The 25,933-nt window shown below is 45.7% G+C and overlaps 1 protein-coding gene and 1 long non-coding RNA gene across 2 annotated transcripts in view; one reads left to right on the top strand and one right to left on the bottom strand.

The window, feature by feature from the left end:
- Window positions 1-9,444, bottom strand: part of LOC143837693 (mitochondrial peptide methionine sulfoxide reductase-like) — a 73,990-nt gene extending 64,546 nt beyond the window's left edge. The window contains exons 1-2 of the mRNA XM_077337795.1: window positions 9,270-9,444; window positions 977-1,106 (exon numbers count right to left, since the gene is read on the bottom strand). The gene's annotated coding sequence lies outside the window, so the exon portion shown is untranslated. The remainder of the gene's footprint in view (window positions 1-976; window positions 1,107-9,269) is intronic.
- LOC143837694 (uncharacterized) overlaps window positions 8,840-25,933 on the top strand; it is a 57,349-nt gene continuing 40,255 nt past the window's right edge. The window contains exon 1 of the long non-coding RNA XR_013231057.1: window positions 8,840-9,000. This is a non-coding gene — a long non-coding RNA (uncharacterized LOC143837694). The remainder of the gene's footprint in view (window positions 9,001-25,933) is intronic.

The following is a 25,933-nucleotide window of genomic DNA, read 5'->3' as shown; positions in this document are numbered from 1 at the left end:
GATACTAGCTGTGCAGATTAAAACCATGTAGTTTCAGCAGCTGCAACCTCCACAGTCTTGGTTGTTTTCTCTCTCATTCCCCTTTCCCAGTTGTTTTTAAAATTATGCCTCCTCTCACCTGTACCTCCATATGTCTGGCTCCCTCTCTGACAGCAGCCATTTTGTGGCTGCATCCACGACCCTGTCTCAGTATTCCAAGAGTGCCCAGAGGCTCCAAAGGTCTGGTGGTGGTGGAAAGTGTTGTCGAGTCACAGCTGATTTACAGCAACCCCAAGGGGTTTCCAAGGCAAGAGACATCCAGCAGTAGTTTGCCATTGCCAGCTCCACTTCATGATGACCCTGGTATTCCTCAGAGGTCTCCCATCCAAATCCCAGCTGGGTCTGACCCTGCTTTCCTTCCAAGATCTGATGAGATCAGGCTAGCCTGGGCTATCCAGGTTAGGTCTCCTATTTCTCTATGCTCATTTTCATGGTCTGTGCTCCACATCCAAACCCTGCCCTGGATTCTCATTTGTGGGAGCCAAATTAGTAGCCATGGACAGCAAGCGCCGCTTCCTGAGGAACTACACGTCTCATGTGTGTTTGGATTGTGCCCATGGAGGGCAGAGTGTAACCGCTGGTAGACATCTATTCTTTGGTTTGTATGGTCAGACCAAAAGAACCTGAGCTCCTGGCCCCTGGAAGTTGAAATCAAGCCCTGGGAGAGGGGGGTGTGGCAGCTTGGGGGACAGTAATCCAAGGTCATGGACAATAATGGTTGGATTGGGTGGATCTCTGGGTAGGAGTGAGAGGGCAGAGTTAATCCTTGTTAATCTGAGGGCCCCTCTAGCTGTAGTGCCTCAGCCAGTTTCCCTTTGCATAAACACACAACATTGCCTTTTACTGAGCCTGACCCTTGGTTTGTCCAGCATTGTTTACTCTGACCAGGAGAAATTCTCCAGAGTCTCAGTCAGGAATCCTTCTCATGAACTCCTACCTGATCCTTTCTCTTGGAGATGTCAGGGGGAAGAAACCGGTCTCTTCTGCATGCCAAGTAGATGCTTTGCAGCTGAAACACAGACCCTCCTCTTCCTCTTCTTCCTCAAAGGCAGAATAACCTGTCCACCCTGGAAGAAAGGTGGAGGTGGGAGAAACAATCAGATACATCCACAAAGAAAAACATTTACAGAGACTGTGGTGACGGAGGAACGAAACTCTCCTTTGTGGCCCACAAAATGGCAGCCGAGCCAGACAGCTCCCTGTTCATTAGGGTCTCCAATAAATGAAATCGGTGTGGAAAACATAAAAGGAAACTCCATGGGGGAGGAAGAGGTGCTTTGTAGTGGGAGAGTCTGTCTCATTAAAAGGATCCATCAAAGGGGAAAATGGTATTGTGGCTTAAATTGCAGGGTAAAACTGCTTGCTCGGGGAGGGGAGGGGGAAGAGAATCTTAAATTCAAGTGATTACTGCAGCTGAGAATGAATTAAAATCCCAGCACAAGCAATTTAGGTCACAACCAACATGCTCAGAAAGTAATATAGAAGAAACAACTGGATGGGGGGGGGCACTAAGCCCCAATAGAGATTTGTCACTCAGTGGGTGGAAGATAGGGGTATAGTGCATTGATTTAGAATCTTAATTTTAACAAAGTGGATTCTTGCTCTTTTGATTATCTTTGTTAGTTTTCTCATTTCTCGTTACAGGTCTCTATAGCACTGTGCATGTTTTCGAATTAACAAAAATTATATACATGTAGTCTTGCACTAGAAATTCAGCACATTCTTCTCCCATATGGGGCTCAAAAATATCACATGCCATACATGCCAAATGACAAGGATCATATAGAGGAAATTCTATATGTGCAGAATGCTGTCTGGATCTGGTCCTACCCAATGGACAGATATTAACATTCAGTCTTCATTTTGACAGTAGACAGAATCTAGCAACGTAACCACAGAGAAAAAAGGTTTATTAGAATCTAAAAAATGCTGCCTGCCACATGGAGAATTTCCATGTAGAGGGGTAAAATGCAAGTGGCTTCCTGCCGGCAAACGTGGGATGGTAAATCTCGCATTTGCAGCACTCCTCACGGGGAGACCCCTCCCACATTTTCCCTCTGCCCCATTTCCTTCTTTGCCTCCTGATAAGGCTGCAAGAGAAAACAAGGCAGACTTCTCCCTCCTCTCCTTGGCTTGTCAATCACAGCAAGCCATCAATCACACTGCCCCCCCTCCAGCCCGGAAATTAACTTAAACAACAAAAAAGACACTTCCGCGTTGGTATGCGGTAATGCCACAACGTATATGCATCTTTAATAAAATCAACACTGCCCTGTTGCTATGGAGAAACTCCAGAACAATACAGCAACCTCCCCCCCCCCACACACACACACACTTTTTGGGGGATTCAGGGATTTTTTGCACTTTATTTCTGTCTGGGTGGATTTCTGAAACACAGCACATTGTCCCTGGAGCCCAAGAAGACATTTTAAGCTAATGGTAAGCATAAAAACAAGCTGCTCAGACCCCTGTAGGATCGGGAGATCATCCCCCCCCCCCTCTCCAAGCTCATTTCCCACTTCCAGAAGATGCAAACAGGACTGTTTTTCCCTGCCCCAGTTGTGAGAAGGCTGAACAGGTAATTGATGCCAAAAAGGACATTTTGTGCTAATGGGAAGTTTTAAAAAAAGCGTACACATGGCTGAATGATCGGGAGAAAGCTGCTCGATTACCTGCCCCCCCCCTTCACAGCTCATTTCCCATCTCCAGAAAACAGAAACAGGGCTGTGTTTTGCCTGCCTGATCCCAAGAAGACCGTGGACACTTTAAAGAAGATTTTATTTCATCAAGGATAATGTAGGTTTGTGGTCCTGCTGCAACACTGACTGCACCATTTAAAAAAAGAAAAAAAAAACTTGAAGCAGGAAATGGAAAGGACAGGGCGGGAGTGAGGGCAGGACAAGGCTGCCAATATTATCATGCATTTCCCCCTCCATACGGTCTTATCCCTGGTTGCTCACCAGTGGCTCACCAGTCGTTCATGTGATTTAGGGTGGTAAATCTAGTTTTCTGGATTTATCGCATTGTGCTTTAAAAATGGCCAAATCATGACCTGGCTACTGGACATTCTTGGGATGTCGGCAACGTCATGTGGAGGGGCCTGAATATGCCGCCGACATTCGGAGGCTGCCCAACTACATTTTGCATGTGTGGAAATACCCACAAATCCTCTCCTGAAGCTTTGCTGCAAACCCACTGCCAAGATCTCCCATCTTCAGAAATTAGGACAGAACTTTTTCTCTGTGGTGACACCCTCTTTATAGAACTCCTCCTTCAGGTACATTCCTATTTGATATGTCAACTGAAACAAACAATATAGAGAGAATCAATATTTTAAAAAATCCTAGAAAGCCTTTTTTAAAGCAGTAAGCTAAATGCCATGCTATATTTTATTATTCCCAATGAGACCCAGCGTGGTGAAGTGGTTAAGAGCAGCAGACTCGACTCTGGAGAACCCAGTTGGATTCCCCATGCCTCCACATGCAGCCCGCTGGGTGACCTTAGACTAGTTCTCTGGGAGCTGATCTCATAAAGTTCTCTGGGAGCTGTTCTCTCTCTCAGCCACACCTACAACACAGGGGAGAGGATCCCAAAGATGATTGTAAGCCATTTTGGGACTCCTTTAGGTAGTGAAAAGTGGAGTACAAAAACAACGCTGTTTCTTCTCCAGAGAAAAGCCTGTCAACAGTATTAGAAGTATTCTTTTGATCCATAAAATAATATGACATTTTTGTCATCAGGGCTTTTCTCTAAATCAGGGTCTCCTAACCACGGTACCAGAGGTGTCTGGAAGGGGAGGAGCTCCGGCCATTTAAATTTTTGTTGCCTGAGGCTCCATTCACTTCTAGGGGGCATAGCTGGGAGGTGTGCCCAGGGAGATTTTCTACAGCTGTTTCTCTACAGACATATATAAAATCTAACAATATCTGGGCATATCTACTTTCCAGACAGGCTATTGGCCTAGTCTGGAAACTCAGAGCAGTAAAAGCCATTCTAAATTTTAAACTGCTGGTGTTACTTAGGTATGCTGCATAATCATAATCTTTTAAAAAATTTCCATACCATGGGGAAAATTTGGCTTGTTTTATAGTCTGTCTATTATATACAGCGTCATGGCTATAAACCCATTCACGGATAGCAATCCCAGGAATTGGAGAGTCTAAATTATCATTTCGGATATCAGACAGTGCCAGGAGGTAATTAAGAAGGTTGTCTTTATGTGTGTAAGATTAAACTACATGGTATATTATTGTACATTTGGTGGGGTGACATGAAGGTCATGCAACTCTTTCGGCTGATGGTAGTTGTGAGCCACGTAGTAAATAGCACAGCTACAGCACAATATCCTATGAGGAGTGGCTGCAGCTTGGGATTTGTTATTTACACCTGGTACACTGACCTGTGTTTGCTGCCCACTCCTCAGTCTGAGTGTCTGGGTGCAGCCCTAGTATACAATTCGTATCCTCAAGCAACTACAAATCTGAAATGCTGCCAGGGGAAAATATCCCTTCCCTACATTGCAAAAGCGTTATTCAGTGGCTATGTCCTGCCCTGCCACAGGCGCAAGGGGAAATGAAAGTTGACCTCCTTTTTGGAGCAGCAGCACCAGATCCAAGTGGTTCCTTCAGTAAATCCGCACAGAGTCCACTGCCGGCAGATGAGTTCAGAATCATGCTTTAGATACTTCCTGCATCCAGAAGGTCTGGAGTTGGACCTCTCCCTTGCTTCAGTGCTCATTAATCCAGTTGTCATGGCAACACATATTTTGGGAGTGCTCAGCAAACATAGCTATGCACAGGATTTTGTTTTTGTTTTATGGGGGGGGTGACTCGCGAGTGGAGAATTCTTGGTTAATCAACCCAGAGGTTTTGAGATCATTTCAGTTTAACAGTTGTTTTGCAGTTACTCAAATGAAGGTTTCCCTAATTCATCACCTGCCCAGGGAAGCCTTTTATTATTTGTTTGTTTGTTTGTTTGTTTATTTCTTACCTCACCTTTCCTCCCCAATAGTGACTCAAAGCAGCTTAAGTTATTCTCCTCTCTTCACGATAGGGAGCAAAGCCCACTTTTCTCTGTTTTCCAGTTTATAGTGCGGGGGCTACTTAGATCCAGCAACGCACAATTAGCAATATAAAAGGACTCAGTCCAGTGCCACTTTTGCAGAACTCTCTCATATCCATCCACTACTGCATTCCAGTCATGGGGATCATGCCTACTAAATCATATCTCTCTGCATGAGAACCTTTAACTCTTCCTTTTTATTGCCCATGCTTTTGACATTGGTATATAGGCACCTGAAACTTCTCATCCTTGGTTCGATTTGACCCATCCTTCCCAGGCAGGCCATCACTATTTGCTCTTGTACATTAGAATCACTACTTCCCCTTGTGACTTCAGTTTAAAGCTCACCTGATGGATCTCCCCAGGTTCCTGCCAAACACGTTCTTCCCCAACTTGGATAAGTGAAGCCCGTCCTGTGGTAGCAGGCCTTCTTCTAGAAAACCTATACCGTGGTCCCAGAATCCAAATAGCACTTGCTGGCACCACCAGCACAGCCAGAGTTTTACCTCCATTATCTTCAACTCCTGACTAATTCCTCTTCCCCTGGCAGGCAGGATCAAGGAGAAAACCACTTGTACCCCCCATTAATTTCAGCTGCCTCCCAAGAACTTCATAGTCAGCCTTAATATGTGTAAGCAGATAGTATGGTCTTTTTCTTGTGTTTCCACTTGTGTAAGAGTTCTAATACAAGCAGAAATTTTTAATGGAGTGAACCCAATGTGCATTTGCTGTCATTCCCGAGTAGTAATACCAGGGCTCTCTCAGCCTCACCCACTGCACAAGGTGTCTGTTGTGGGGAGAAGGGAAGGTGATTGTAAGCTGCTTTGGGACTCCTCCTGGTAGAGAAAAGCAGCATATAAGAACCAACTCTTCTTCTTCTTTGTATATCTCATAGAAATTCACTAATAACACTACATTTTTAATAAATAGATTTGCACCTTTGATGTGCACAAACACATTTTGTGCTTTATAATTTTATTTAGATTAGATTTTCATACTTTGCTTTCCTGCCCAAGGGACACTGAAAACAGCTTACAATACTAGTCATTCCAACTTCATTGTATTCAAGGCAACAGGCGTTCAGAGGTCGGTTGCCATTGTTTGCCTCCATGACATAACCCTGATATTCCTTGGAGGTCTCACATCCAAATACCAACTAGGGTCAATCCTGCCAAGCTTCTGAGATCTGGCAAGATCATGGTAGGCTGGGCTACGCAAGTCAAGGCTACCCACCCATGTTTATAATACCTTTAATGAGGACCAAGCAAAATGACAAAAACGGCATGTAAGTTCAAGTTCCCCAGAACTCTTCATCAGACAGAATGTTATTGGGGGCGATGGGGGATGGACAACTGTTTCAGGCCATGACATGAAGACCATGCTAGCCTTCTTGTACTTAATGCTAAGGAGGCATTGCAGATTCAAGATGGTGCTGGTGTCAGGTAGGCTGAAAGAGAGTGACTGGCTCAAGGTCACCCAGTAAAGCTTTTGTGGCAGAGTTGGGATCTGAACCAAGGTCCTTGAGACCATGGCCAGACATCTTAATCATTACACCAGAAGCCACTACATGTGTAGAACCAGCAAATGAACTGGAAGTATCACTATTCAGGACTAATCACAGATAGACCTGTTCCCGTCAGCTCCCTATATAGCCTCCTCTGAAGATTCCCTGTTCATCCACTGACTAAACCTGACCTATTTTAGATGAAGAAGACACTAAGGCACAAGGGGGGTGGTCTTTATCTGCAAGCTCCAAAAGAAGAAGAAGAAGAAGAAGAAGAAGAAGAAGAAGAAGAAGAAGAAGAAGAAGAAGAAGAAGAAGAAGAAGAAGAAGAAGAAGAGGTTCTTATATGCCACCTTCCTCTACCAGAAGGAATCTCAAAGCATTTTATAATCCCCTTCCCTTTCTTCTCCCCACAATTGACACCCTGTGAGGTAGGTGGGGCTGAGAGAGCCTTGATGTTACTACTCTGTCACAGCAGCTTTATCAGTGCTGTGGCAAGCCCAAGGTCACCCAGCCGGCTCACCAGATTAGAAGTCCGCACTCCTAACCTCTACATTCCTAAATTAAGCAAGGTGGCCACAATACTAGCCATGCCCTGGGAAAGACAGGAAACTGAAGATATTTCTCATATAAGGGATTACCAACCTGATCTCCAGAATACAGAGATCAGTTCTTCTGGAAGAAATCATAACTTTAGAGGGTGACATCTCTGGTATACCATAGAGTCACAAAGGAATTGTTCTAGAGTGACATCCTATCCTTGGTGAGCTCCATCCCCTTCTCAAATGCTACCCTCTCCAGGTCCTATCCTCATATCTCTATGAATTTGCCAAGACAGAATGGCAACCCTAAACCCTGCAATGAGAGAGAAGGTAAAATTATATATCCCAACTCAATGGAAATGAAGGCATTCTCGGCCCTGTGAATATCCAGGATTGTATATTCCCTGTCAGGCCCTGACATCTGCCCTGGAGGCCACCAGCTGGGGTGGGGGACTGGCCTGCTAAACATCCCACGGGATGTTCGCCTGGCCTCGACCCGGGCCAGGGCCTTTTCAGTCCTGGCCCCAACCTGGTGGAACGAGCTCCCAGAAGAGCTAAGGGCCCTGCAGGATCTACCAGCTTTCCGCAGGGCCTGTAAGACGGAGCTCTTCCGCCAGGAATATGGTTGAGGCCAGGGCAGCTCTCCCACTAATCCATCAGAGGATCCCTTCCAATATTGAGATCTCTAACATCGAGATCATGGTTGGTGCCACCCTCTTCTGAACATTATTCTCTCCACCAGGCTGAACTAAGATCAGAATTGTGACCACCGCCGCTATATGTTATGTGATATGTTATATGTAACTTTTAATTGGGGTTTTTATGGGGATTTTATTGTGTTTTAACTATTTATGTTGTAAACCGCCCTGAGACCTATTGGGAGAAGGGCGGTCTAAAAATTAAACAACAACAACAACAACAACAACAACAACAATAATAATAACAATAATAACAATAATAACAATAATAATAATAATAATAATAATAATAATAATTTCATTCGTTATTTGAACGTGTTTAAATGAAGAACTACTTCCCGAATCTGAAATCTGCTTGCTTTCAAGCCATGATCTCAGGGTTTCACTGCCGTTCCCTTTCCTCATTCCCCCCCTGCCCTGTAGGGATATCATTCTCACCTGGATTACTGCTCTTTGCTGTGTTGTTTCCACCTATGCTTTGAGAGATGGGATGAATAAACCTTCCACTCATCACCTGAGGTTTAACCAGCCACACACTGTTTCTCCTAGCCACTCAGCACCAAAGTTATTGGTATTACTATAATATTATTTGTAACAATGGCTGCATTTGCCTGCTAACCAGCTTCCTAAAGGCAATTCCTTTTTCAGCCACAGATATACCAGATGTTCCGAAAGTCCTGCTGGTCTGGCGAGTATGCCATACATGCCATAATAACCCTGAGCTATGGAGCAACTCTGGCCTTCAAGCTAATCAAAATGCCCCCAGCATCTTGAGGGGGGAGTCTTCCCCTTCCTAGCACCTCAGGAGTCACCTCTGTCCACCCTGGCACAAGCTGGCAAAAGATGTTCTCAGAGCCTCGTCAGCTCAAGGGTTAAAACTATACACACATGAGGGGGGGGGACACCTAACAACCGTAGTGGCCTCATTCTGGTTGGAAAGGCGACATTGACACCCTGGGTGTCACCCATCAGCTCGCTGCAAAGATCATTCTCTCACTTGGGTTTTGTCTGTGAGCTGCTGTCTCCTCCCTCCCTCCCTTCTTCTTTTCTCCCCTCTCTCTCTCTCTCTCTCTCTCTCTCTCTCTCTCTCTCTCTCTCTTGCTCCCTCTCCACCAAGAAGAAACAGCTCGGAGTGTTCCGCAGTTCAAACATTAAGGTAATTATCATGCAGCGGGTGTTGGGGGGGGGAGAAGGGAGAGCGAGAGCAAAAGGAAAGGATTGGGAGAAATGGCTATACACTGTCCTTAACGAATGCCCTATTGTTTCAAATGCGAATGGGGAAATGGGGGGGAGGGGTTGCAGGGGGAGGGGGAACTGCATGTTGGTACTTCAGTGGGGTCAGAGCGGGCACTAAGTGACAAATGGCCCATCGAGGCTCTCTTGGGCTATGGATTTCTTTTGTATATGGCTGGGGCTGCTACATACCTTCAGAGAGAGACACTCCTATAGCAAGCATCTCTAAACATGCTGAAGCTGTTCTCCCGTTGGAAAAGGTGCTTATTTTTCCTCTCCCCACTGTGTGCACCGCGACCCTTTCTTCAATCCCCCTTTTATCCCTTATTGCAGCTGTAGGAACTCTGGTGGGTCCATCCACCCGCTCAGACACTTTCCTTCCCGTTCTCTGACATGAGAAACGTCCCACATTTGGGCAGATCCTTCCGGTTCCCATTGTCCTGTCCCCTGTGTGGGGCTTCCTGTGCCTTCTGATCTGACTCCAACACCCTTTTTCAGCTGTACTGTCACAGCCCTGCTGAGGGACCCATGGTCACTGAGACACACACACACACAGCCTTTTTGGTCAGTGCCATTTTTAATGCTCCGGGATAAGATCCCAAAATGCTGCACCATTCTGATCTTCGGTGATCTGTGCAAGGTGACGGGTCCCTCCTTGTCCCGTTCTGCCTACATTGGATCATTCCTCTTGCTCTAGCTCTGCATCCACAGATTCAGTATTGTAAATGCAGGGTTGTGTGTGCATGCGCATGCGTGTGTTTTAACAGAACGTGTTGCGTGATGGGCTAATGGCAGTCTATATCAGGGCATGCTTTTCCAGGTTTTGCATTCGTTTGTTAAGGGGTCCCCGGAGCCCCATTTCGATCTTCACTCCGGCTTGAAAATGACCACCTTTTGTTTTTTAAAAGCAAATTTGTATTGGTGGGATTTTAAAAATATATATCCCTGCAGTACATAAGGAAGGCCTAGGGAGTCTGAGCCATCCCAGAAGATGTCACTTTGCAGAGGAACCGGTGCCCACATCCATTTTCTTTCGGCTCATCTTTGTCAGGCAGTGGCAAGTCTGCTTAAAGAGACCGCTTTGCTGAGAAAGCCGACTGGGGTGGGGGGTGAAGCTGGGAGCCTGCGTGGCACAGCCCAAGCATCAACACACTGATCGATCAGCTGCCTCCCTCTCTGCTTGAATGCCTGGTCCTGATGCTGCAAAGGAAAAGCAGCCCCTGCTAGCTGAGTTGTCTGGGTCCAGCCACTTGGGTCTAAAGCAGGGGTAGTCAACCTGTGGTCCTCCAAATGTCCATGGACTACAATTCCCATGAGCCCCTGCCAGCAAACGCTGGCAGGGCCTCATGGGAATTGTAGTCCATGGACATCTGGAGGACCACAGGTTGACTACCCCTGGTCTAAAGAACTGTGAAAACTCCTCATGGCACATCTGCCCAGACAAATCTCACATAATGTAAAAAGTCAAGATAAACTCCCCAGCTTGTGTACCCAGAGTGGGGGGGGGGGATGAAATATGGCTATGTTTTGGGCACAATTTCCTGCATGGAAAAAAATTATGCAGCGTTCAACAGATGAGCAAAATCTCCTTACTTCCCTAGTACAAAGAACCGACGTGCAATGGGAATGAAAAAACAAACAATCCCAAGAGCTGCGTCTCTCTTCTTCCGAAGAAGGCAGAGAACCCTGTACAGAGCTGCATTGTATAAGATTATGTATTGATCGTATGGTAGGTGCAGAATGGAGCCAGGAGAGCCTAAGATTGCCTGGCTGCCAGGCAAGAGACATTCAGAGGTGGTTTGTCACTGCCTGCCCCCACGTCACAAACGTGCTATTCCTATTGTAGATTGCCAAGTAACCAGCTAGCAACCCAGTCATTTCACAGGCCCCCTGCAACAGACATGTTTTCAAGTTATGTCAGGAGGCCTGCAAATATGGCGCCTATGAGTGTGTTGGCAAGAGGAGAGGGCCATCGATGAGCCAGTGTGGTGTTTTGTAGGGTTTCAAACTGTGGCTTAAGAAACTGGAGACGAGGCCCAGAGAGGACACTCAGTGGGGATATGATGCCATAGAGTCCATTCTCCAAAGGGGACCTATCTCTGCAGTCATGATTTCAGGAGAATTCCAGGAGGCTGGTTGAAAGGGAGCAATTGCATAGAATTATAGGATCATAGAGTTGAAAGGTGCCATACAGGCCATCTAGTCCAACCCCTAGCACAATGCAGGATCAGCCTGAAGCATCCAGGATAAGTCTCTGTCCAGCTGCTGCTTAAAAACCATCAGTGAAGGGGAGTTCAACACCCATATAGTTAGCTGAACTATGACTGTGACATTTTTTCCTCTAGTATCTAGCCAGTATCATTCTGCAGGTAGTTTAATGAGGAGTCCTGTCTTCTGTTGCCCACAGGAACTACTCCCTGCCCTCCTCCACATGGCCACCTTTGAAATCCCTTAAAGAGGGCAATCATGTCCCCCCTGAAGCTCCCCTCCTCCAGGCTGAGTCCCTCAGCCTTTCCTTAGTGCCTCACAACATTGCATTCCTTTTGGAACAGAGTTACAGCACAGTCCGAAGCATAATTATTTTAATGAAATTTGAAGGGTATATAACCCTGTTTAGGAATAGAGTAGAGAAGTTCCATGCAGGAAAATTCTTCAATATTTTCTGTATGTAATATGCAAAGTGAACATTTTCTAGAGACAAAATACCTAACTCAACTAGGACGATAGCCTTGTCTATATCAACAACTCCACGGTTCAAAACAGAAGATTCAATAGAACATGCAAGGATGAATTGGAATCAGGGTGACATTGTTCCCTTCATTCAAGAATCCTTATTTCTGCTTCTTTTTCTAAGTGCAGTACAGGTACTCAGCACTCTGGGGGAATCTATCCCTGCTCTAAGGAGCCCAAATCTTTATAATTGGCTCAAGTACTTCAGCACCATGGAGAGCTCCAATTAACAGCCTTACTTTTTCTTCAATCCAGATAGTTTTTTGAAGATGGGAAATTTCGCGGTTTTCAAGTTGCCATCATGAGCCCTTTTTAAAAGCAAAATGGTGAGACAACAGCTTTGCCATTAAATGTTTGAAATCATCTCCCCTCTCCCAGCAACACAAACTCAAAGTGCCTTCTCCTATGAAACTTCTGGCATGGAGTCCGCAAAGAGGAGCTTGGACATCTCCCCTTCCCATCTGAGTTCAGAGTGACTGTAGTGTAATATCAGAGAGGAAAGATCCAGGTTCAGATCCCAACCTGCCCTGCCATGAAGCATATTGGATGGCTTTGGACTAGTCACAGGGTTGTTGTGAGGCTCAGATGAGGAAGGGAGAGCCATGGATGAGATCAAAATATGCTTTGATTATAGATGTGTATATATATATATATATATATATATATATATATATATATATATATATATATATATACTGAACTGGGTGTTTTCTATATGGAAACTGCAGCTCGAAGCAGCAAGACCTCCTTTCTGATCTCCTTTCTGACTCTGCCTGCCTCCCTCCATAGCAGCAGAGCAACAGCAGAGCACAAACGCCACTCGTTGGCCCTGGCTGACCTGCTGTCCTCGCCTCCTATGACTGTTCTGTGCTAATAATACTTGGGGATCTCAGAGAAAGAGTATAAAAAGTGAGCTTCCTCAGTACTTCCATTTGTCTGAACACTGCGGGGCTCCACAAAGTCCAGTTCAGCCTCTCCAGGCCCCTTTTGCTGGGGCTCCAGAAAAGAGGGGCTGGGGGCCTAGTTCAGTCACAGCATACATGCACACCAAAGGACCCCAGTTCAGTTCTTGATCTCTCCCATTAAAATGAACTATTTAAGCCAGCAGTCACACCATATGAGAGTAAATACTGAGTCAGATAGACCAACCAACATGGTCTCAGTAGAATACATCTTATTAATGCTATTAAGGTTTCTCAACTTCCAGGTGGGAACTGGAGTTCTCCTAAAATTTTAGCTGATCTTCAGGAAACATAGCTTAGTTCCTCTGTAGTGAGTAGAAGCTGTGGAGCATTGAATCTATGGCACCATAGCCCCACTGAGCTCCCGCCTAGTGTCCAGGAATTTCTCAAGTTGGAGTTGGAAGCCCTAGTTCCATTCTTTTTTCGTAGCTGACAGCTAACCTCTCAATGCACAGGCCAAGTTGTCCTTCCTTCCACATGCAGCTGCATCATTGTGCCATATTGGAAGGAAGGAAGGAAGGAAGGAAGGAAGGAAGGAAGGAAGGAAGGAAGGAAGGAAGGAAGGAAGGAAGGAAGGAAGGAAGGAAGGAAGGAAGGAAGGAAGGAAGGAAGGAAGGAAGGAAAAGACTATCTTGAGTACACAGATAAAATTAAAATTCTTAACCAGGAGTTCAGATTCCTATACAAAAAAGGCTTTTGCAACCTGTATAAAATGCAAATCAGACATATCTGCATAATTTGCATGTTCTAGTTTTATTGGTTTCCTAGAAGATAAGTTAGCACAATCTGGAATACTGAGGTGTCCTACCACCCTGCCACTGCCAACAGGTGAAACTTTTATTTCAGAATGGCCTCAATTCTGACTTCCGCAATTTCAACAGGCATTGTTTCACGTAGTTTCAGAACCATAAGGGCAAGAAAGTTGTTTTTCTGTTTTTAAAAGAGAGTGGCAGGATGCTGGATGCTGGATTCCCCTTCCAGATGAACATCACACAGGCCTCTTCACGCTCCTGTAGCATCACAGTAAATGATGCCAGTTTGGTGTAGTGGTTAGGAGTGCAGACTTCTGATCTGGCATGCCAGGTTCGATTCTGCGCTCCCCCACATGCAACCAGCTGGGTGACCTTGGGCTCGCCATGGCACTGATAAAACTGTTCTAGCCTCACCCACCCCACAGGGTGTCTGTTGTGGGGAGAGGAATGGGAAGGCGACTGTAAGCTGCTTTGAGCCTCCTTCGGGTAGGGAAAAGCGGCATATAAGAACCAACTCTTCTTCTTCTTCTTCTTTTTCTTCTTCTTCTTCTTCTAAATGTTCAAGCTCATGTTTTAGAGGTAACCATTAAGGTTTACTAGAGGGCCATAAAATTGTTGCTAAAGAATTCATTCACACAAGGTGTTTGCTCATGTAGATTCCCTGACAACTGTGTATTACATTTAATCCCATGATCTTTAAAAACAGAATACTTCCCTCCCCCTCTTCAAAATGCAGTCACAACCTCCTGTAGAGTCTAAGATCTGAGAGACACAAGGCTGAATACCTGCTCTGCCTTGGAAGCTCACTGGCTGACCCTTGGCCTGTCACAAATGCTTACCCTAACTAACCTCACAAGGTTGTTCTTGTGAGGGTAAAATGGAAATGGGGAGAACAATGTTGTAAGCTGTTTAGGGCAGGGGTAGTCAACCTGTGGTCCTCCAGATGTCCATGGACTACAATTCCCATAAGCTCATGGGAATTGTAGTCCATGGACATCTGGAGGACCACAGGTTGACTACCCCTGGTTTAGGGTTCCCGCTGTAGAAAAAACACAGTATAAATAACTAAACTGATCAAATGTAACCCTTCCTTCCTCAGCTGTCTTCCCACTGACAAATGCAGTACTGAACCGCTTTTACCCTCTGATTAGGAAAAAGTATCAGTAGCATATAGATGGTTGCGTTCTCTCCCCGCCCCCAGCCTGCCATCTTCTGTTCTCGATTGCAGCCCCAGCAGCTGCATTTGAAAAAAAGAAAAGCCACCTTTGAAAATGATGAGGAACCTGAATGTAATGCATAGTTCTTAATTTGTTGGGAGCGTGGTGTAGAGGGGAAAACACACAGGGAGCTGAATTAGTTACCACTTACCATCATTTTTCACCAGCAAGGTGACTTCAGGGTCAAGGAAGCCAAAAAGGGCCAGTAAACAGGGAAGCACTCAGTACAGCACAGAGCCAGAGGAACCCCAAGGTCAGGAGCAAAGGTGTCACACTAAATCAGAGGCCGATGGCTGCAGAGTCAAGGGAATAGGGCTAGGGAGGCAGCCTGCGCCCAAAGGTCTGCACAAGGCTACCTTGACAAGCTGGGCTGAAGAATCTGAGAGAAATGTGCTCTTATGAAGCCCAAAGCAGGGTTTGTTCTCACCAATTTTTGTTTGTTTCACTCACTCTGCACACAGCTATGGCCTCCTTTGCCAACTCACAAGCACACAAGCTAGAGACCTTTTCCTAAAGGGATCGAAGGAAGGAAGACAGGGTAGAACCAACTTTCTCCACCGGGGTTTCATGAAGCCCTGGGATTTTGCAATGAGCTCAGAAGGGTTTCACCAATGGGGGGGTGTTTATTAAATTTTCATATAGTTTTTTTTCATTTTTTAAAAATGTCTTGGGTGATATGATCATGTATGGTAATGTTGCCCCCCCTTCCAAAATGGGGTGGGGAGGAGAAGGGCCCTGGCCATACAAATCCTTGCTGCCTGAGACTAGTTGTGCATGGAAGCAACTGGAGTCCAGAGAGGTAAGTACTTTCTTTTTAATTTAACTGTGGGGCAAGGGGTGACGGAGTGGCGTAGGCCTGCTCTGGCCCAGTTTCCAGAGTTGAGGAGGCGGAGGCGATGAAATGGCATAGGCCTGTTCTGGTTCTATTTCTAGCATTGGGGTGGGCATGGGGATGATGGGGCAGCATAGGCCTACCACAGTCCTGTTTCCGAAGGCTCCTGCTGCAGGCTCCATTTGGTGCAGGAGAGCAAACTGGTAGCCAGCCCAGAGTGCAGGTATGGCTCTGTTTACAAGTCATCTAAAAATATTTGTATGCTGTCACTTGCTGTGTTGTGGGAGTGGCCTGTTGATGTCATACCCAGTGGGAGTGTCTGGGTGATGTCACATCTGGTGACATATGACTTCCTGGGGCGTGGCAGGAAGGTGTGGCCTGTTGATGTCACTTCTGGGATTTCTGGAAGCCTGAAAAAGGTTGCAGGGGGTTCTCTTTGGTAAAAAGGTTGAGAAAGGCTGGAGTTGAGGAAGGGAAAGTGAAACTAGTATACAGCAAGGGAAGACAAAGCAAGGGAGAGTTTTCTGCTTCTCCTTTTTAGTCTTCCTTTCCCTCGTCCATTTAGTTTTTAAAAAGTGCACCAACTCCCTCTTATTTATTTTATTTATTTTTATATTCCTCCATTCCTTGAGTGCTCAGGGCAGATCACATCAGTTCGAAACTTACAGCATAAATATACTCAGTAGGAATGTAGAAAGTATTACATTTAAATTTTAAATTCTAAGTATCGAAAAATTAAGAGTGGGTTTACTCAAAGCCCCTGCCTCCTTCTTCCCTAGAGGAAAAAAGGGGCTGTATGTAATAGGTATTTTGGATTTGGGCAAAGAGGCCAGCAGGTTTTTGATGCTGTTTCAGTGCCCCAACCAGTATAGCTCTTAAACTCCACAAGCCTCAATTACCCCAAAAGTTCATTCCAGCCATGCAGTCACCCTCCTTTCACAAAACGGCTTCAAGGGCATTGCAGAAACAACTCGGCCTGAAATCCGAAAAGTCATTCCGGATCAGAAACCCTATTGATTAGGCCATGGGCCTCGTTCTGCCCCAGACCTCGTTGGATCCGCAGTCCTTTGGAGGCGATCGAGCCAGGTCATGTGTGAAAGGGGAGGCCACTGTCTTCGGACTCTTGTGCCTGCCAAGGTGAAAGAGCTTCAGCTTCTAGTTCAGGATTACTTCCTACTTGTCTTCAGAACAAAGAGGCTTTTCTATTATTTTTGCCTATTCTTAGCCCTGACCTTGACTATTGCCCGGAAAGTTTCCACTTCTCTCCTTCTCCATCACCAGTGCAAAGCAGACAAGCGCGTTATCTGTCGAGTGGGATCTTTTTACAAAGCTACTTTAGATCCCATCCCAGCCACGGCTGAAGAATTAGGTCAGCCCTTTCCAAGACACCAGCAACAGCACTTATCTGCTCCCCTGTGGCTTGGTCCCTTGGCGTTGCTCCCATTTTCGGGGGATTGCTGCCCAACAAACCAGAACAAGTTGATTTGAGGCTTAACAGTTTAGAGGACCTCTATGGGGTACAGGCTTGCAGAGGCCAGCTGCTTGGGGATAGGCATTGGAACAGTGGAGAAGTGAGGTCTGGTATAGGATTTGCTATAAGGGCATCTCTGTAACCTTATAAAAGGATATCTGTGGCTGGAAAGGTGTGGGGGGAAGTGTTGTTTGTTTTTAAGGTGCTTCTGAAATTCTCCTCATCCAAATGCCTCCTTGTCTTTTTGGAGTGCTGAATTGCCTAGCTTTATTTTGGATGCATTATGAATGTTTCATTTATTAACATTCTCAAATTGTGTACAATTATTTATTTAAAATATGCACCCCTGTTTTTGAGGGCCAGCAGGGTGTATTGGTTAAAGAGCAGCAGAGTCTAATCTGGAGAACTGGGTTTGATTCACCACATGCAGCCAGCTGGGTGACCTTGGGCCAATCGCAACTCACTTAGAGATGTTCTCACAGAGCAGTTCTCTCAGAGCTCTCTCAGCCCCATCTATCTCACAGGGAGTCTGTTGTGAAGAGGGGAGGGAAAGGTGTTTATAAGCTACTTTGGCACTCCTTTAGTGAAAACCGGGGTACAAAAAACCAGCTCTTCTTCTATAATATGGTTTCAAATATGAACACAGACTTTGTAACATAATTCAATGCTACATACATATATATCTTTTTTTTAAAAAGGTCTCCAAAGAAATCTGAAAACCAAAGGAGTTGATAACCATACAGATTCACCTAACAGCATAAGCATCTGTGCACTCAACATACTGCCTCACAAAATATGCTATGAAATGCATGTCACATTTACACATCCACATCTCACATGCACAGAAATAAACGTGATGTCTGGGAGAAGACTCCATCTCTTCCCAGATAGAGAAGTATTGCTCGCATTATGGAAGGGCTGAGAAAAAACAGCAAAATATTTCAGGGGCTCCCCCACAGTCAAAAGGTTGAAAAAGGCTGTTATGTCAGTGACCCTTTCTCTCTGGTATATCAGCGAGCCAAGGCCAAACACACTCTTTCAGCATAACCTACCTCACAGGGCTGTGAGGATATCATGGAGGAGAGGAGGAGAACAATGCAAGCCACTGTGGGTCACTGTTGAGTCAAAGAGCAGGGCAGGGATGACCATCATGCATTTATTTAGATGACTCCACAGTTGCTCTTGAGCCGTTCTTGAGCCTATCCAGCTCTTTGTGTGGGGAAGCTGTCTTTTAAACTTAAAACTTAAAATACTTATACAAGGGAAAGGGTGTTGAAACAGACTAGACAACGCCAGGCTGCAGGTATGAGATGACATCTGGGATCATTCCTTTTTGTTAAAGACTCCCTGCAGAAAGAAAATCATCATGGGAAGCAAGGGGTGGGGATGGTCATAAAGCTTCCTTCCCGCTCTGCTTCCTTCCTGGCATGAAATTTTGTCTGCAAAGCAGTGCTTCGAATGGGCATCCGCCCCCTGCAGTTTACAGTAAAGCAAAACAGAACAAAACTCCGGTGGCACCTAGAAGACGAGTCCCATTGACTTCCGTGTGAGCTCTTGTGGGCGTCAGCATTCCGCCACCTTAATTCCCTTCCCTGTTTAAAGCATACCTTAAAGACATAGTTCAAGGTAGTTATAGAGAAATTCCTCCCAGCAGCATAGAATGCACTGGATGCCATGCAAATAACTTTTTATTTTTTAATTGATATTTCAATTTATAACCCGCTGCTCCCACTTCTCATTGCTGGTGGGAAGCAGGATCCAGCCCCCTCTGCCTGGCTTCTCAGCCTTTAACAGACATTTTCCTGCATGTTCCCAACCAGCCACTGCAAGCAGGAGCTTCCAAGCCTCCAAACCTGTCCCAGAGGGAAGAAGCATGTTCCAAAGTGGCAGGAAAGAGCCTGCGGTCCATCCAAACCTTGCATTCATGCTAAGGACAGGAGGAGACAGTTCTGCACAACCAAAGGCCTGTAGATTAATGACAGCGAGAGCCCTATAAACTCTTGCAGAACATAAGCAGAGCCATGACATCACCGGCAGCCAATCAGGTTGCAGCCTTCCAGTTCACTGACCCGAAGATATTTCAGAGCAGAAAGTCTCTGAAGCATCCTCCCGCCCACCCCCTTTTTCTTCTTTCTTTTTCTGCTCCAGCTATTCAGAGGGCCAAATGTGGTTAGAGTGCGTCAGCTCATAGCACCATTTGCAGCCTCACTGTGTCTATGGATTTTGTCCCTGAAAAGGCAGGCTTTCAAAAGTGCAGTGGCAGGAGAACTGCTGCCGGGACTCGTGGCAGTCCGCAAATGTCAGGAATGCCTTTGAAGCTGCTCCAGCTCTGCCTCCCCTTGCCAGGTTGGACGGAGTTCAGGCTCTGTGCGTGGCAAACACCAGATGTGCAGTTATGCCGCCGGATGGGGAACACAGGGAGGCAGGGAAGCCAATGGCATAATCCCCACCCCCGCCTCCCTGCATTTTTAATTGAATAGGTCTGAGAACAGGATTTGGCATCAGACGGGGAGTGAGCCTGACCTAAATCTGGAAGCAGCAGGAAGCGGGTTAAGGAGACAAGGAAGGAAGGGAGGAAGGGAGGAAGGAAGGAAGGAAGGAAGGAAGGGAGGGAGGGAGGGAGGGAGGGAGGGAGGAAGGAAGGAAGGAAGGAAGGAAGGAAGGAAGGAAGGAAGGGAGGGAGGGAGGAAGGAAGGGAGGAAGGAAGGAAGGAAGGAAGGAAGGAAGGAAGGAAGGAAGGAAGGGAGGGAGGGAGGGAGGGAGGGAGGGAGGGAGGGAGGGAGGGAGGGAGGGATTGAGGAAGGGAGGAAGGGAGGAAGGGAGGAAGGAAGGAAGGAAGGGAGGAAGGGAGGAAGGGAGGAAGGGAGGACTTAAAAGGGGGTCTGATCCATTCTGTTGCAATGTATAACAAGCTGCTCTCTCCCTGTCAATCTTTCTCCCTTGAAATCACTCACTCACCCTATTCATCATTATCTTTACATATATTTCAAGCAAACAAACTATTGAGGTAAATTGATCATAAGCAGATGCATGAAGATGGAGAGAGGAGAACAAATCAGAAGAATCCCCTCTTTTTAATGTGGTTTAACAATGTTCATGAGCCAAAAGGTTACAGAAATGCAAGCTTGCGGCCTAATAATTCAGTTTCTCAATGTAGAAAGTTTAAAATGTTAGAATATACAAAAAATACATATTTATTTATTACAAAGTAATTAAAAACAATTTTAGGTCTAAACAATAGCCTTAAAAATCATGTACAATCTTAACACAGCCCACGGCACCACGGGCGCCGCAGACTAAATAAAAGGATAAGGGCGTGGGAGGCGGGATGTGTCCGTGATGAGGAAGGGTGCCGATTGGCCCCTTCCTCTGGACAGACTACTGGAGGGACCAATTGGCAGGGGCAAAGCGCCTGCCAATTGGTCCCTCCGAGTCCCCACCAGAGCAACTGCGAGCCGTGCACAGCGCGGCTCTCAGTTGCTCCTTTGCCGGCAGCCTGATGCAGCGAGAGGCGCTTTGCGCTGCCCAAGGGAGCCCCCACCAGCCTGCACCAAGACAACGGCCGACAAAAAAATGGCTGCCGGCCAGAAGACACCGTGCAACACAGCACCGTCGCCAAAACAAGGACGCCGCACCGCCGCTGCCCGCCCTTGCAAAAGGCCTCTTGCCAGTAAGCCACCTTCCCTCACCCTACCCTCGCCACTCCCTCACTCTGCCCCCGCCTGCTAGCGCCCATTGTATTTATTATACAATGGGCTTTTTACTAGTTATTAAATAATACATAATAAGGACCATATGACCCTGACCAAATATGTTTCAGCCAGATGGCCATCTTCAATGGTCATGTATACAAATACTGTAATACACAATAGCCCCAGACACAGAATAAATCATTAATAATGTCAAAAGGTAGCACCCGGTGAGATTGCTTAAAATTATTGACTAGACCTCAAGGCAGAGATAATAATATAGAGGCCTCTTTACATATAACCTTGTGCCCTCTTTGAATATACACATGTTAACATGGTCCCCTTACAATGTACCCTCCTTTCAAGGTCCAGAAAGAATAATTATCAATTATAGTAGGGGAGCCAATAGGAGATTTGGAGAACAGTTATGGGGGGGGGGATTATCTTATGAGAAGTCCCTTCCTCTGATCCAGAATGGATTGTTGCCCCAGCCTCCCTCCCTGGCTGCCGACATTCCCAACCAGTTAAAAACCACCCTATTCCTTTCATTGTATATTAAAAGTGGATGGGACCAACCATGGCAGTGGAAAATTAGCCAGTTAGCAAATATATTGTGAAGAAGAAGAAGAAGAAGAAGAAGAAGAAGAAGAAGAAGAAGAAGAAGAAGAAGAAGAAGAAGAAGAAGAAGAAGAAGAGTTATTTCTTATATGAACAAATCTAACTAATGTAGAATATAAGCCAAAGCAACAAAATGAAAGCAAAACAGAAACGAAAACCTCTCTAGGTTTGGTTTATGTTAAATTATCCAGCACGGGAGGAATGAGAACAGCTTCATCCAGCTGAACGAATGAAGGAGATTTAGGATGTTCCTGCTCTTATTGCAGGAACGTAGTCTGGGTATGGCCAGAGATGTCATCCTTTGGCATGAGCCAGAAGGCCACAACCTTAAGGCTGTTGGCTCTTAGCTCATGATCCACTGCATCAACATGAAGAGCTAGCATGGTGTGATGGCTGAGGAGCAGCAGACTCTGATCTGGAGAACTGGGTTTGATTCCCCCCTCTTCCTCCACATGCAGCCAGCTGGGTGACCTTGGGCCAGTCACAGTTCTCTTAAGGCTGTTCTCACAGAGCAGCTCTCTCAGAGCTTTCTCAGCCTCACTTACCTCGCAGAGTGTCTGTTGTGGGGAGAGGAATGGGAAGGTGTTTGTAAGCCGCTTGGGGACTCCTTTGGGTACTGAAAAGCGGGGTATAAAAAAATAGATCTTCTTCAGTGGGCCTGCACAGTAGCTGGAGCCAGCAGGCAGGGGCTCATGGGAATTGTAGTTCATAGACATCTGGAGGGCTGCAGCTTGACTACCCGTGGTCTAAGTTGCCTCTCTCTCTCTCTCTTTGTTTTTTTGAAGCCAGTTGGAGATCCCCACTGGAGAGAAAAGCAGGACAGAACACTTCAAAGACATACAAGGACTGCAGGGAAGGCAGAAATGACCTTGCCTTGTCTTTTCTGGCAACCAGTCCTGATCTGGCCAAATCACTGTCTTTCTGATTGGACAGCTTGCTTACAAAAGAGCAACCGCATGCCCCTCTCCTCTGGCATTCCCTTGGAGGAGGTGTTTGGAATCACTCGAGTTAACCTTGAAGTGGGTTTCAGACAATGCAGATTCTAATATCCTCCGGGTACCAGCTTCTTTGAATGGGGCATCTTCTTGCGCTCGTGCTCCTACATGTTCTGATTGGAAAGAAGCCTGCGAAAGCAAGGAATCACAACCCATTCTCCTGGGCATGGCAGTTCCAAATGGCAGGGGTTTCTTTTTCTGAAGAAAAGCTGCTTTGGCTCCCTTCCCTGAGTAATCAGGACAGACATATATATAATAAAATGTTCATTTTTAACTCCTTTGCTGTGGGGTTTGCAACAAATGGGCGAAACAGAGAGCTGCAGAGGGAAATTATTAAAGCCACTGACATCCCATCAAGCCCTTCCATTAACAACCGAGTGGTTATTTTGCAGGGAGGCAAGTCTCAGAACTGCAGGCAGGAAGTCTCCCCCACCTTTATATTTATTTATTTATTATTTCATTTGTTTACCATCAATCCCAGCACAGCCCGCTTGAGGTGGTTCTTAAGCCTAACAGAAGCCTTCTCAAAAGCTATAACTGGCCTTAATTTGGAGAAGATAAAAACCCAAATAATATTTAGCAAGATTTAAAACTCTATCTGAAAACATCGAAAATAAAATCAGAAGCATGGAAAGGAGAGTGTCCTTTCATATAAAGAAAATCAGCTGCAAAGCTCATGGCAACAATGAGAATTATTGAAGCTTTTGCTGCTTTCCCAGCCCACTAGGGCCAATCAAACAAAATCTAACAAAGCTAATTCCAAGACCAATTTAGGAAATAAGAAAAATAAACTGGGGGGGGGGGAGGCAGTTTTGAATCCAACCCTCAGCCACAACTCCGAGGGCAGACCTTAGAGCGCCGATAAAGAAAAAAATTTCAAAAATGAAATTAAGAAACCACAAACCCAGTGCTATGTGTCCACACACGCTCCTTTTGCCCCCTGGCAGCCCACATAGCAAGGCAAGGAGACTTGGTGTTTCCAAAGACCGGAGGGGAAGAACTGCTCATGCTGACCAAGGTCAGCCACTTTCAAACCAAAACTAAATATCAAGCTGCCAAGAAATGTCAAAAGGGGTGGGAGGAGAGCAACAAAACCAGATAAAACCAAGCTAAAATAACTTCCTCAGAGAGAGCAACTATGCACCGCTGGAGGGATGCCCCAGCCCAACCAAAAGTCCCCCAAGCAGACAGTCTAAAGCAGCTGGTGGGAAAAACAGAAGCCCTCCTCACCTTCCACTAGAGAAAGAGGCCTATCTGTGAGGGCCAGCATCAAGATGCCCTCCCCTCCACAGAGGCAATTCTATATTCTGCCCTGCTGAACTCCTTGGAAGAAGGGGGGCTGAGAGTTTCCCAGGATAATGTATATTCCCACCTGTAAATGTGTATTGAGTGGCTGTGAGACTGTGTGGGGCTGTGGTTTATTTCTTTACAACATTTATACCATGCTGTTCTGCCTTTATAAGGGCTATCAAGGGAGCTAACCAATAAAAACATACATACTAAAATGACATCTTAGAAAGTTCTGTTTAGGATTGGTTTGTTTTTTAATTATCTTTGTTCTTTAAGCTATCTTTGCTATTTGATTTGAGAAGAGGAAAAGGTTTCATTGGAATTGATTTCTTGGGTTATTTGACATTTATTTAAGGATAGAAGCCAAAGACTCACAGGGGGAACAATTCCAAAGGCCTTCCTTGACCCCAACCGCCAGGATCCTATAAACTCTCAGACTAATTTCCATTACCTGCCCACCCAGCATTTCCTCTAAATGATTCTCAACCAATCTCATCTCCTTGTCAGACTGTGATAGGGAATTAGGAGGGTCTTTTGGTTAATTTGTAAGGTTGTGTATCTTTCCACCTACTTGGGAAATATGTAGAAACCCCTTCTGCTTGGTATCATGGTTAAGAGTGGCAGCCTCTAATCCAGAGAATCAGGTTTGATTCCCTGCCCCTCCTCCACATGCAGCCAGCTGGGTGACCTTGGGCCAATCACAGTTCTCTTAGAGCTGTTCTCACAGAGCAGTTCTCCCTGGAGTCTCTCAGTCCCACCTACCTCACAGGGTGTCTGTTGTGGAGAGAGGAATGGAAGGTTATTTGTAAGCTGCCTCGAGACTCCTTCAGGTATGGGAAAAGAGGGGTATAAAAAAAGGCTCTTCTTCTGGTCTGATTTAGCTCCTTTCTTGATTCACACAAGCCATCCAGTTTACTGTTAATATAGTGATTCCCACCCGCCCTTTTTATCTGTTGTAGTTGTCATTTTCCCCCTGTTTTGTTTTATCGTTATTTCCCAAGACATCAAAATAAGTAGGTGTTTTAATAAAAGGGGGCATGCAGGGAAAGTCACCCGTCATTTCCATCCTGCCATAATCTCACTTAATCGTATGCAAATTCCATGCAGGAAAATGCTCCTTCCATTTGTACCCTTATTTTCATCTCATTATCCTGAGCCCAGAAGTGAGCAAACAAACCCGTACTCCTGTTCGAATCCAATATGATTTGTTTATTCATCTGGTTAAAACATTTATGCCCCTGCCCTCTCAGTGAAAACACTTCCATGAAGGCTTACAAATTCCATTAAAATTATTTAAAATACCAGCACCATAAAACAAAATCTTAAAAAAAAAAAAAAAAAGCAGTGGGATCATTAGTGGGAGCATCCAGATAAACTGAAAATGTAACCAGTGAGTAAATAAAAGCGGCCATCCTCTCATTTAAAACAAGCCGACAACTCAGCAGAACACCCAGCAGAGATCAAGCAGGGCAAAGTTGTGCTTCAAAATCTACACTGAAATAAAAAAAGAAGAAGGCATGCCACAAAACAAGAAAAGGGAAAGATAAATTGCTGAAGAAAAGGCTGCAGAAAATTTTAAAGGTGTTTCCCTGTCACCAAATATAAACTAAACAACAAATGGCAGTTTTTGAGCCTTTTTTAATATTCATCTTCCAAGATGGCTTTTTAAAACGTAACTATTAACATCAATACGGTTAATCTGAAGGCAATACTGTTCCTGCTGGCAGTAGAGGACCCACAGTGATGGCTTTAAACTACATGCAGAACGGTACTAGCTAGATATCAGGACGGAAATTTCACAATCAGAGGGACTTCAATGGGGCCATAGAGGTCATCTTCCAGAATGGCCATTTTCTGCTGCCTGGAGATCAGCTGTAACCCCAAGAGACCTCCAGCTCCCACCTGGGGGTTGGCAACCCTAGCAGGCAAGTAGAGCTAGCTTCATATAGGGGTGAAAAGCAGCAGCTTCTGCCCTGGAGAGCTGGATTGGATTCCTCACTCCTCCACATGCAGCCAGCTGGGTGACCCTGAGCCAGTCATAATTCTGTTAAAGTTGTTTTCACAGAGCAGTTCTCTCAGTGCTCTCTCAGCCCCACCTACCTCACAAGTGTCTGTCATGGGAGAGGAGGGGTTGGTGATTGTAATCCGCTTTGAAAATCCTTTGGGTAGTCTGGGGTACAAAAACCCAGGCCATGTTTTCTTAAAGGACACTTGTCCCAAAGAAACACCTGCTGGCGATGCTCCTATGGAAATCAGCTGGCTGAGCATGATTTTCACGGCTCATCCGATGAGACTCCTCG

The sequence above is a fragment of the Paroedura picta genome, chromosome 5 (assembly GCF_049243985.1).
Source record: "Paroedura picta isolate Pp20150507F chromosome 5, Ppicta_v3.0, whole genome shotgun sequence".
Taxonomy (NCBI): domain Eukaryota; kingdom Metazoa; phylum Chordata; class Lepidosauria; order Squamata; family Gekkonidae; genus Paroedura; species Paroedura picta.
This window is presented reverse-complemented; position numbering and strand designations above follow the sequence as displayed.